The sequence below is a fragment of the Prionailurus viverrinus genome, chromosome C1 (genome assembly GCF_022837055.1).
Source record: "Prionailurus viverrinus isolate Anna chromosome C1, UM_Priviv_1.0, whole genome shotgun sequence".
Classification (NCBI taxonomy): Eukaryota; Metazoa; Chordata; class Mammalia; order Carnivora; family Felidae; genus Prionailurus; species Prionailurus viverrinus.
This window is the reverse complement of record NC_062568.1, coordinates 116,227,470-116,240,097: the sequence shown is the minus strand read 5'-3', so window position 1 is coordinate 116,240,097 and position 12,628 is coordinate 116,227,470. Positions and strand designations below refer to the sequence as shown.

The window sequence follows — 12,628 nt, the reverse complement described above, 5'->3', positions numbered from 1 at the left end:
TGGTTTAAAAGTTGATGAAAGGATATGCCTTTACTTATTTATTTTAATGTTTATTTATTTTAGGGGAGAGAGAGTGTGAGTGTGGATGCACACAAGTGGGAAAGAGGCAAAGGGAGAGGGAGAGAGAGAATCCTAAGCAGGCTCCATGCTCCATGGGGCTCAATCTCATGAGAGTGAGATGCCCTGAGCAGAAATCAAGAGTCAGACATTTAATCAACTGAGCCACCCAGGTGTCCCATAAACTGATGAAAGGGTATGCTTTTAAATGATTAATATTTTTTATGTGAATTTTACCTCAATTAGAAAGAAAACTGATGAAAGGGACCAGGAAGACTCTTACTTCTGGCCACGATGGAGTAACTGAACTAGACTCACCTTCCCAACATAAATGATTATAAAATAAGACTTATATATTAAATAAATGCTTTCACATATAGGATAACAGACAACACAGAGCTGTGGTGTTTTAAAGAAGAAAAACAAATGAAGCAGGCACTATGTTGGCCCAGTTTTCACCCTGGAGGTTCTTTCCAGAAAACAGCACAGAATATGAAAGCCTTGCTGAGTTACAGATAAAGAGATCAGAGTTTGAAGGGGCTAGAGAAGATGGAATTTTCAGGGCAGAGTATCAGAAAGGAGGAAGCAACACAGAAAAAGCTCCAGAAATCTACATAGGATCCTCTTGAGTCTTGGTTTGAAAACTAAGTTGCCAATGCACAGGGTTGAACACTACACAAGGCTGGAAATAAATTACTGGCAAAGGAACAACTACAGGGGACCTGCAAGATGACTAATATCCAGAGTTCACAAAGGTCTGGGAAATGTTCAACTTCCAATGATCTACAGAGGAGCAGACTTGTCCAACATCCAGGGAATTCAGTAGATACGTTAGGAGGTCATGGCTTGTCAGTAGGACTAAACTAGCCCTACAGTTTACTGTACTTTAGAGCTACTATGCTCTTTATGCTACTTTAGAGCTACCCTAACAAAGTTTTTAAAAGCCCTAAAAGGATCAAGTTTATTCATAAGTGAAGTACCCCCCCAAATTAAACTCAGTAATTTTTGTATGAAGACATCAAAATGTAGACACTCAGCAATGTAACATTCACAATGTGCAGCATCTGTTCAAAATTACAAAACAGGTAAAGAAGACTAAAGGTGGGAAAAATCAAGAGAAAAATCAGTCAATAGAAACAGAAACAAAAATGACAGATACATAGTGGCCAAAGACTTCTGATCCAATATTTTAAATACATTCATAAACTTACAAGAAAACACGAAAATAATCAGTAGAGAAATGAAGATGTAAAAAAAGAAAGCAAACAGAACCTCTGGAACTTAAAAATACCCTATCTGAAATGAAAAAGTCACTGGATGGGTGGAACCGCTATTTTAGATACTGAAGAAGAAATGATCAACGAAGTGAAATAAGGAGTGAAAGAAAATGTCAAACACAAAAACTGAAGCAAACCTAGTGCTAACACAAAAACAAAAACCAGATACTCCCTGAAACAATATCAAGCAGTTCACCTTACATAAAGTGGGAATCCCAGGGTGAAGGTGGTAGGAAGGCAGAGAACAAATATTTCAAAAAATAATAGCTGAAGTTTTTCTAAACTTGATGAAAACTCTAAACCTATAAATCCAAGAGGCTCAACAAATCTCAAACAGGATAAACACAAAGAAGGCCTCATCGAGGCAAACCATAATCAAGCTGCTGAAAATCAGCGATAAAGAGAAAATTCTTAAATGGCCAGAGGAAAAAAAATACACATTACATTCAGAAATAAAGAGGTAAGCAGGAAACAATGGAAAATATTTAAAGTGTTGGCAGGGCAGGTGGACAGGATTGGGAATCTAGAATTCTAGACATATCCTTCAAAATTAGGGTTGAAATAAAGGCATTTTCAGTTGAAAAAGGTTAGGAGAATTTGTCAGCAGCAGACTTGCACTCAGGGTGACGAACACAATTTGTGAGTCTCAGTGCAAACTGAAAACGTGGGGCCCCTTGTTCAAATGCAGGGAAAGGGCTTTAAAGGTAGATATGAAGCTTTTTTCCTTTCTTCTGTAGGCTTTGGATGTGTCATAGTGTTCTTTTTTTACTATCTAATGTTTTAAGTAAAAAAATTAAAAATTTAAGATATTTGCATGAATTTATCATTCATCTATATGTTGTACAATCCCTTATTTATTTATATGTTTGTTCATTTGTTTATTCATTTATTTTTAAGTAGGTTTCACACTTAGCATGGAGCCCAAAATAGGGCTTGAACTCACAACCCTGAGATCAAGACCTGAGCTGAAACTAAGAGTCAGCCGCTTAACTGACTGAGCCACCCAGGCACTGCTGTGCAATGTCATTTTAAATGCAAATATCAGCGTATTTAACTTACACGCAGAATCACTGAAAATAAAAAATTCCTATTTTTGGCTTGTCCTAAAGGGTGCCTAAAGCTGGATGGAAGAGACAAACACAGTCAAATTCAGAAGATTTGAAGGAGAAAGAGAGGGTTCCCTCAGGCATGGAACCAACCAAGAGAGTGTTGTGAGGTCTAGGGATACTTGTGGAACAAGTGCAGATTCTCACATGAACCTGGGAACCCAGCACTGTGATGTGGGGCATGCACATGCTTGTTTGGGCCTAATGGCTGCTAGAATCTCCCTCTTGCCAGCCACCAAACCAATATGCCACACTCTGGCTGAGGCAGGGTCTGGGAAAGTATAGCCAGGTGTCTCCACATCCCACAGGTCTGCCTCCCCAACTCATGATAGACAGGTAGCCCCCAAGGATCTATAAAACTCTGCCCAGAACACACCTGAGATCTGGATCACGATGGGCAATAGGCTTGCTTCCATAAAACCAAGGCCTCCAGTTGGCTGCTCATCAGATATACCATGGTGCTGCCAGTCATGAGCAGGATACCCATTGTCATGCCGTGTTTCAAGACACCATGAGGTGTACATGCCCAGCCTCATCCCTCACACACAAGGCTTCTGCCAAGATCAGAGAGTGACAGTGGTCACAGGGTATAGGTAGGGAAGGGCCATGCAGGGCCAGCTGGAGAGAGGGCAGCTGGGAACCCATCCTCAGGAAGTGGCAGGAGGCAGGACCCTGTGTGAATTGAAGCTCCAACTCCCAGTGCACCCTACATTATGCAATCAGACTTCACCAACAGAACACAAATTTGAGGGTGCCTGGCTGGTTCCGTTGGTAGAGCACGCAACTTTGGATCTCAGGGTTGTGAGTTTGAGTCCCACATTGGGTGTAGATATTACTTAAAAAAAAAAAAAAAAAAAAAAAAACCACTCTACAAATACAAAGATTAAGTTACCAGAATTTCAAAATGGCTACCACAGAGCATAAAACCTCACAGGGCCCTTTTGAATGCAGGACCCTGTACAGCTATATTGATTGTCTGCCTATGAAGCTGGCCCTTGTTTACACGATAAGAAATGTTTAAAAAAGTTACTCAAATTGAAGAAAAATGATACCAGATGGAAATCTGGATATAAACAAAGGAATGATGAGAACCAAAAATGGTACACATGCATAAATAAAAAAGACATATTTTTCTCATTAATCTCTTTAAAAGATGATTGTTTAAAGTATTGTGGAATACACAATAATAATGTATAATGTATTGTGGAATTTGCAATAATGTGGGAGTAAAATTTAAGACAAAAGCACAAAGGAGGGAAAAAGAAATGGAAATATAGCACCATAAATTTCTTACTTTATATATGAAGTAGTACATTATTTGAAGGGGATGGATTAAAGTTGTATGTTGTGAACTCTAAAGCAATCACTAAAAGAATGGGATTCTAAAAAATACTCAATGAATAAAAAGATGGGGTTGGGGGAGAGGAAGAGAACCACCACCACAACAACCAAAAAACCATGTGAAACAAACAGAAAATGAACAGCAAAATTGTACAGTTAAAAATCTGACCACACCAATAATTATGTTAAATGTAAATGAGGTAAATTCTAAATAAAAGGCAAAGATGATCATACTCGATAAAGAAGCAGGCCTAACTCTGCACTTTTATAAAAAATTACACTTTGGGGGCACCTGGCTGGCTCACTCAGTGGGGCATGTAGGTTTGAGCCTCACATTGGCTTTAGAGATCACTTAAAAATAAAATCTTAAAAAAAAAAACACTGCACTTTGAATTTAAAGACATAGATGTGTCAAAATAGATTCAAACGTTGAAGTAAATATTATAAGAATACTAGATTACCTGTATTATTATCAGACAAAGCAGAATTCTGGGCAAGAAATATTAGCAGAGACAAAGAGAGAAAGATATGTCATGGGGTAGCTCGGTGGCTCAGTCGGTTAAGCATGTGACTCCGGGCTTTGGCTCAGGTCATGATCTCATGGTTCTGCAAGTTCGAACCCCATGTTAGCCTCCAAGCTGACAGGGTAAAGCCTGCTTGGGATTCTCTCTCTCTCCCTCTCTCTTTGCCCCTCCCAAATGCACATGCTCTCTCTCAAAATGCATACATACAGACATAAATAAATCTTTATTTATTTATTTATTTATTTTTAATTTTTTTTTCAACGTTTTTTATTTATTTTTGGGACAGAGAGAGACAGAGCATGAACGGGGGAGGGGCAGAGAGAGAGAGAGGGAGACACAGAATCGGAAACAGGCTCCAGGCTCTGAGCCATCAGCCCAGAGCCCGACGCGGGGCTCGAACTCACGGACCGCGAGATGGTGACCTGGCTGAAGTCGGACGCTTAACCGACTGCGCCACCCAGGCGCCCCATAAATAAATCTTTAAAAAAAGATTGAAAAAAGAAAAAAAGACATTTCAAACAAAAATGGAGTCAATTAATCAAGAAGATGGAACAATCCTAAATGTTCGTGTACCAAATAACAGAGTTTCAAAATGTAAGAAACAAAAAAAAATGTTAGAACCAAAAAGACAAATGGACCAATTTGTAATTTCACTGAGGATTTTATCACTCTTCATGAGTAACTGACAGAAAATCAGGAAATATATAGAAGACTGAATACCACCATTAATCAGCTTGACCTGAGTGATAATTTTATTTATTAAAAAAATTTTTTTTAATATTTATTTATTTTTGAGAGAGAGAGAGAGACAGAGACAGAGTGTGAGTGGGGGAGGAACAGAGAGAGAGAAAGACACAGACTCAGAAGCAGGCTTCAGGCTCTGAGCTGTCAGCACAGAGCCCAACACAGGGCTTGAACTCACGAACCAGGAGATCATGGCCCGGGCTGAAGTTGGACACTTAACTGACTGAGCCACCCAGGCGCCCCAAACTGAGTGATATTTTAGAACACTACACCTAACAACAACAGAATATACATTCAAGTATACATGAGAATGCATACTGAGAATGATTCTTTAACTCATGATGGAACTTAATTAGATATAAATAATCAAAAGATATCTGGAAAATGCCAACATATTTGGAAATAAATGCTTATATTACAAAAGAAAAGAGTTTGGAAACAATGAATGAAAATACTATATCTTGGTTAGTGTTAAAACACATTTTATCCCATTAAGTTTCAAGATACTATTTTCAATTATTCTCCAGATTAAATGCTCTAGGTTAACCCCGGTTTGAAGGATCCTACTGCCAATCCTGCACAAAATGTACCATCCTTCTCATTATTACACCCTTCTAAATCCTATAGTGAAATTTGAATGTTATGGTTATTATTATGATTATGATTTAAGGTTGTTTCTTAAGAAGAAGAAAAAATAAACTAAACCCAAAGCAAGTAGAATAATAAGATGTAAATATTCATGAAATAGCAACAACTGAACAACAGAGAAATCAATGAAACAAAAAAAGTTATTTGAAAACATCAATAAATTGATAAACATCTAGGAGAACTGAACAAATAAAAAGAGAAGAAATAGCACAAATTAGCAATATCAGAAATGAAAAGGGGGCCACCACTGCAAATTTTACATTAAAAGATATAAAGGATGATTATAAATAAATTTATTAGAGTAAATTTGATAACTTAAATGAGATGGACAAATTCCTTAAAAGATACAAATTGCTAAAACAGACACAAGATGATATAGAAATTCTGAGTACCTCTATATGTTATTTAATTTTTTAAGTTTATTTACTTTGAGACCAAGAGACAGACAGACAGAGAGTGGGGGAAGGGCAGACAGAGAAAGAGAGGGAGAGAGAATCCCAAGCAGCTCTGTGCTGTCAGTGCAGAGCCCAACATGGGGCTCAAATCCACAAACCATGAGATCATGACCTGAGCCAAAATCAAGAGTCAGACACTTAAGCAATTGAGCCACCCAGGCACCCCTCTATATTTATTTTAACAATTAAATTTTTAATTAAAATCTTTTGCATAAAAACTCCAAGTACAGACAACTTCACTGGTGAATTTTATTAAACATCGAAAGAGATATTAATCTCACACAAACTGTTTCAGAAAACAGAGGAAGAGGAAACATTTTCCAACTCATTTTATGAGACCAATATTACCAGTTAGAACCAAAGACACTACAACAAGAGAACAAAAATAGAGAATAGAACTCATGAACATAAATGTGAAAGTCTTTTAAAAATATTAGTAAATAAAATCCATAAATAAATATAAGAGATACTAAGTCATGACTAAATAGAGTTTATAAGAGAATGAAAAGTTGCTTTAACATTAAAAATCATCATATTTGGGGCACCTGGCTGGCTCAGTCAGTTTAGCATCTGACTTTGGCTCAGGTCATGATCTTGTGGTTCATGAGTTCGAGCCCTGCGTCAGGGTCTGGTCTGACAGCTCAGAGCCTGGAGCCTGCTTTGGGTTCTGTGTCTCCCTTTCTCTCTGCCCTTCCCCTGCTTGTGCTCAGTTTCTCTCAAAATTAAGTAAACATTAAAAAAAATGTTTTCAAGTCATCATATTTATGAGATAAAGAAAAAAAACCCACTTGTGAATATCTTAGAGATGCAAAAAAGCACTTGAAAAAATTTCACATCTATTCATAATTGGAAAAAAAAACCCTCTATCAAATTAGAAACTGCACAATCTGATAAAGGGCAATAATGAAAAAAAATACTTCAATATCATACTAAGTGGTAAAAGATTGATCACCTTTCCCCTAAGATGGAGGAAAAAGGCAAGTGTCTTCTTTCACTGCTTTTATTCAACACTATATGAGTTGTTGACTATATGAGAAGTCATAATCAATGCAATAAGGCAAGAAAAATGAAATAAAAGGTATTTACATTGGAAAAGAGCCCAGGGAACAATGTTGTGAAAAGAGGAGGGCTTGGTGTGGCATTGCCATTTCTAACACCTTGGGTCTCTGTGCCTTTTGCAGAACTTCCAACAGTGTTATGTTGGGACAGAACATCTGGAAGTTCACAACCTCTATGGTCTGTAGGAGCCTCTATGAGGAGGGCCTAGGGAAGAATTTGTCATTTTCAGTGGAAAACAAGTGGTGACTGTGTACTTTGGATTGGGATTTGCTGCACTTTTTTTTTTTTTTATAGTAAGACATCAACTGTTTAAGAAATAAGGATGTTTTAATTAATCCATTAAACAGATGTGAAAAGGAGCATTTTAAGAGGTACAATCTCTTTGAAAAATGGATCAAACTCTTAAATTCAACATACTCAATATGTTTGTAAATAAACTTAAGGCATGAAAAAAAAGGAAAAGAAGTATACATGATTGTATACATAGAAAATCCTAAGAAATCTAAAATTACAAGTTACTAAAATTACAAACTACTAGAATTTAGCAAGGTCTCAGGACACAGTCAACATATAAGTGGTATGTTATACACACTGTGAACAGAAAATTGGAAAATGAAATGCAAAATAACATTTAAAGTAGCACAAAAATCATCAAATACTTTGGGGTACAAAACTTGTACACTGAAAACTACAAGATACCACTAAGAGAAAAAATTAAAGGACTATTAAATAAACTATTAAAAAAGACTATTAAATAAACTATAAATAAAGAGATATATCACATTAATGAATTAGAATATTCAGTTTTGCTAAGAAACAAATTCTCTCAAAATTGATCTGTAGATTCAACACAATCCTAGTCAAAATCACAGGAGGTTTTGTTGCAGAAATTGACAAGCTGATTCTCAAATTTATATGGAAATGCAAAGGACCTCAAATAGCCTAAAAATTTTTTTAAAAATATGACAGTTGAAGAACATATAGTACTGATTTTAAGACATTATAAACAGCTACCATAATCAAGACAATGTGCATCAGTGAAAGCAGAGACAAATGGATCAACACAACAGTACAGAGTCTAGAAATAGATCCTCACTTTACATAGTCATTCGATTTCCACAAAGTTGGAGAAAAATAATCTTTTCAATAGATGGCTTTGGAACAAATGGATATCTCTATGGAAAAAAATTAACCTCTACCTTTACCCACACATTTACAAAAATTAACTTAAGGGGGTTGTGGGTGGCTTAGTCAGTTAAGCAGCCGACTTGATTTTGGCTCAGGTCATGATCTCACAGTTCATGAGTTCGGGCCCATGTTGGGCCTTATGCTGACAGCATGGAGCCTACTTTGGATTCTCTCTCTCCCTCTCTTTGTCCCTCCCCCACTCATGCTCGCTCTCTCTCTCTCTCTCAAAATAAATAGAAAGAAAGAAAGAAAGAAAGAAAGAGAGAGAGAGAAAGAAAAAGAAATAAAGAAATTAACTTGAAATATACCATAAACCTAAACCTAACAGCTAAAACTATAAACCTCCTAGAAGAAAAAATAGAAAAAAAAAATCTTTAGGGAAGGAAAAGATTTCTTAGATAGGACACAAAAAGCACTAATCATGGGGGCAAGAAATTGATAAATTGAACTTCACCAAAATTAAGATCTTTTGTTCTTCTAAAGATGTTTTAAAAATGAAACAGCAAGCCACAAACAGCGAGAAGATATTCAAAATACATATATCTGACAAGCACTTAAACCTGTAACATATAAGGAACTATTACAAATGAATGATAAGGCAAACAAAATATGCATCAGAAAAAAACATGCATCAGATGTGAACAGATATTTTACAAAAGATTTTATGAGTAGCCAATAAGTACAATGAAACACCTGAAAAGATTTACACTATCACTAGTCATTAAAGACATGAAATGAAAATATGAAATACCACTACATACTCACTAGATACTCACTGATACTAAGTATCAGAGCACCTGGAGCCCTCAAACACTGCTGGTATAATATGGTACAACCATTTTGGAAAACAGTTTGGCAGTTTCTTATAAAATTAAACATAATGGGGCACCTGGGTGGCTCAATCGGTTGAGCATCCAACTTCAGCTCAGGTCATGATCTCATGGTTCATGAATTGGAGCCCCGCATCGGGCTCTGTGCTGATGGCTCAGAGCCTGGAGCCTGCTTTGGATTCTGTGTCTCCCTCTCTCTCTCTGCCCCTCCCCCACTTGTGCTCTGTCTCTGTCTCTCAAAAATAAATGTAAAAAAATTTTAAAAAATTAAAAATTAAATTAAATTAAACATATGATTGCCAAATGAAGTAGCAATTTCACTTGTAGGTATTTCCTATGAAAGAAAATGTTACGTTTACACACATACTTCTACGTGAATAGCCCTAACTAGAAATAACCAAAGGCCATCAACAAGTGAATGCACAAATTATAATGTATTCATACAAAAGGATATTCCTCAGCAATAAAAAGGAACAGAACCAACAATATGCACAATGTGGACATCTCACAAAAATATGCAGAAACAAAAAAGTACATATAGTATGATTCCATTTATATAAAATTCAAGAACAGCCAAAATTAATCTATAATGAAAAAAGCAAATCTGTGATTGTCTAGGGCCAGGGGTTGAGAACTAACTACAAAAGAGTATAGGGAACTTTTCTGGGGGAAATGAAAATATTATATATCTTGATAGGTGTATACATTTGTCAAAACTAATTTCCCATACACTTAAAATGGGTGCATATGAAATTATATCTTGGGGCACCTGGCCAGCTCAGTCAGTAGAGCATCCATCTGACTTTTGATCTCACGGTTCAGTTGGGTATAGAGATTACTTTGAAGAAAAAAAAATAGGGGCGCCTGGGTGGCTCAGTCGGTTGAGCATCTGATTTTGATTTCGGCTCACGTCATGATCCTACGGTCATGGGATCAAGCCCTGCACTGGGCTCTGCACTGAGCATGGAGCCTGCTTAAGATTCTCTCTCTCTCTCTCTCTCTCTCTCTCTCTCTCTCTCTCTCTCCTGCTACCCCTCTCCCCTACTCATGCTTTCGTTCTCTAATAAAAAAATAAAAATAAAAAATTAATTTGTAGGTTACAAATCCCAAAGTGTTCTATATCACACCTACTATTAAAAATTTGAGGGGCGCCTGGGTGGCGCAGTCGGTTAAGCGTCCGGCTTCAGCCAGGTCACGATCTCGCACTCCGTGAGTTCGAGCCCCGGGTCAGGCTCTGGGCTGATGGTTCAGAGCCTGGAGCCTGTTTCCGATTCTGTGTCTCCCTCTCTCTCTGCCCCTCCCCCATTCATGTTCTGTCTCTCTCTGTCCCAAAAATAAATAAACGTTGAAAAAAAAAATTTTTTTTTTAAATTTGACATTTGGCAGTTGGGATGCCTGGGTGCCTCAGTTGGTTAAGCATCTGACTTCAGCTCAGGTCATGATCTCGTCTGTGGGTTCGAGCCCTGCTTTGGGCCCTGTGCTGACAGCTCAGAGCCTGAAGCCTGTTTCAGATTCTGTGTCTCCCTCTCTCTCTGCCCCTCCCTCTGCTCATGCTCTAACTCTCTCTCAAAAATAAATAAACATTAAAAAGTTTTAAGTAAAATAAAATAAAATAAAATAAAATAAAATAAAATAAAATAAAAATATGACAGTTAATTGCAACTTACTTTTCCTCTGCCAGAGCCAGAGTCACTCAGCTCTCTAATTATTTTTCATCCGAAAAAGAAAAAAGAAAAAAAAGAGAGGCAACAGGATTTAATTTCCTGAATCTGAGAGCTTTTTTAAAAGTTATTTAGAGAGAGACAGAGACAGGATGAAAGTGGGGGAGGGTCAGAGGGAGAGAAGGAGAGAGAGAGAGAAAGAGAATCCCAAGCAGGGTCTGCACTATTAGGACAGAGCCTGATGTGGGGCTCGAATTCACGAACCATGAAATCATGACCTAAACTGAGGTAGGATGCTTAACCGACTAAGTCACCCAGGCATCCCTTGAATCTGAATGCTTTAAGGGAAAACAATGCCAACATCAAACTCAAAAACAAATGGTCTCCTCAGAGCAGGTGCTACTGGTCTTCTGTATCCTTAATAATCAAGTGACAATCAAACAGCATAAATAAGTTTGTTACTAAACAAAATCCAAACACAGTGAGTTTACTTTGGGGACAATTTAATTTTCAGCAAAACAATCTTCTTTTCAATTTTCACATAAGGCACACTGCTTGGGGACAAAGGACTTAACAAGGGTTCATATTTGTAATGAATTCCAGACCTTTTGGAAACAGTGAATGTACGCTAGATAAGATACATTAATTTGTTTTTTTAATCACTCTTTGGGGTGCCTGGGTGGCTCAGTCGGTTGAACGTCTGACTCTTGATTTTGGCTTGGGTCATGATCTCATGGTTCATGGGATGGAGCCCTGTGTTGGGCTTCATGCTGATATCCCAGACCCTGCTTGGGATTCTCTCTACCCCTCCCCAGCTTGTGCATGCTCTCTCTCTCTCTCTCTCTCAAAATAATAAATAGACTTAAAAAAAAAATCACTCTTTGTACTCAAGCCTACATTCTGTAGAACTAGTATCATCTTTCTCCGAACAACAGATTTTGATCACGAAATCTAAAACAAGTTATCATATAACCATACTCGTGTGTGTGTGTGTGTGTGTGTGTGTGTGTGTGTGTGTGTAGAATAATGTTTTTATTTATTTGAAAGGTGTATGTGGTATAGAAAGATATTTTGATCATTTAAAATGGTAAATATTTTTTTTTGGCTGATGGGATTATAGATGTTACCAGTTTTAATAAAATTTACAAATTATTATAATTAGAAAAATACAAATACATTGTATTTGCTTTTAAAAATGCATTGTTTTGCTTTTAAAAGGAAGAATATTTAAGGAAATTTCATTATCCATTAATGTCATTCTTTTCTTTTATACTTTGTATCTGTAGTCCCTGTCATATCCCCATTCTAGTTACTTGGTTAACCATACTCTTAAACATCTAAATAATCTGAGATTTCTTCCTCATTAACGCATTTAGCTCCCAAGAATATTATACCACTCATTGCAGATTTTCCTTCAGCTCTTATGTGTTCTTTTGTGAAGAGGCATATAGATGCCTAAGTTTAAAATGCAAGTTTCAGGTTTAGTGCCTGTTTACCAAAGAAAATGGATGCCAAGAGGATTCCAACTACTAAGCTATGAGAAGGAACAGTCAGCCAAATGGAAACACAATCACTATAGGTGTCATGAGGGTGACTTAATTCAGGAAAGAAATAAGACAGAAGACAAAATTTCTGGGAAAGATGATCACCTCCCCCCTCCCCCCACAAAATCTCTACCGGTTAAAAAAAAAAGGCAGCATAGTGGAAAGAAGGGAAGAAAACTAATATTGATTTTATG

The 12,628-nt window shown here is 37.0% G+C and overlaps 1 protein-coding gene across 8 annotated transcripts in view; it reads right to left on the bottom strand.

Annotated features, from left to right (window-relative positions):
- The window catches only part of DENND2C (DENN domain containing 2C), a 91,136-nt gene that overhangs the window by 45,955 nt on the left and 32,553 nt on the right, over positions 1-12,628 (bottom strand). The window contains exon 1 of one of the 8 annotated variants that reach the window (XM_047872723.1): positions 2,817-2,948. The exons of the other annotated variants lie outside the window; for them this stretch is intronic. The gene's annotated coding sequence lies outside the window, so the exon portion shown is untranslated. Of the gene's footprint in view, positions 1-2,816; positions 2,949-12,628 lie in introns of those variants that run through there. 8 annotated transcript variants of the gene reach the window in all.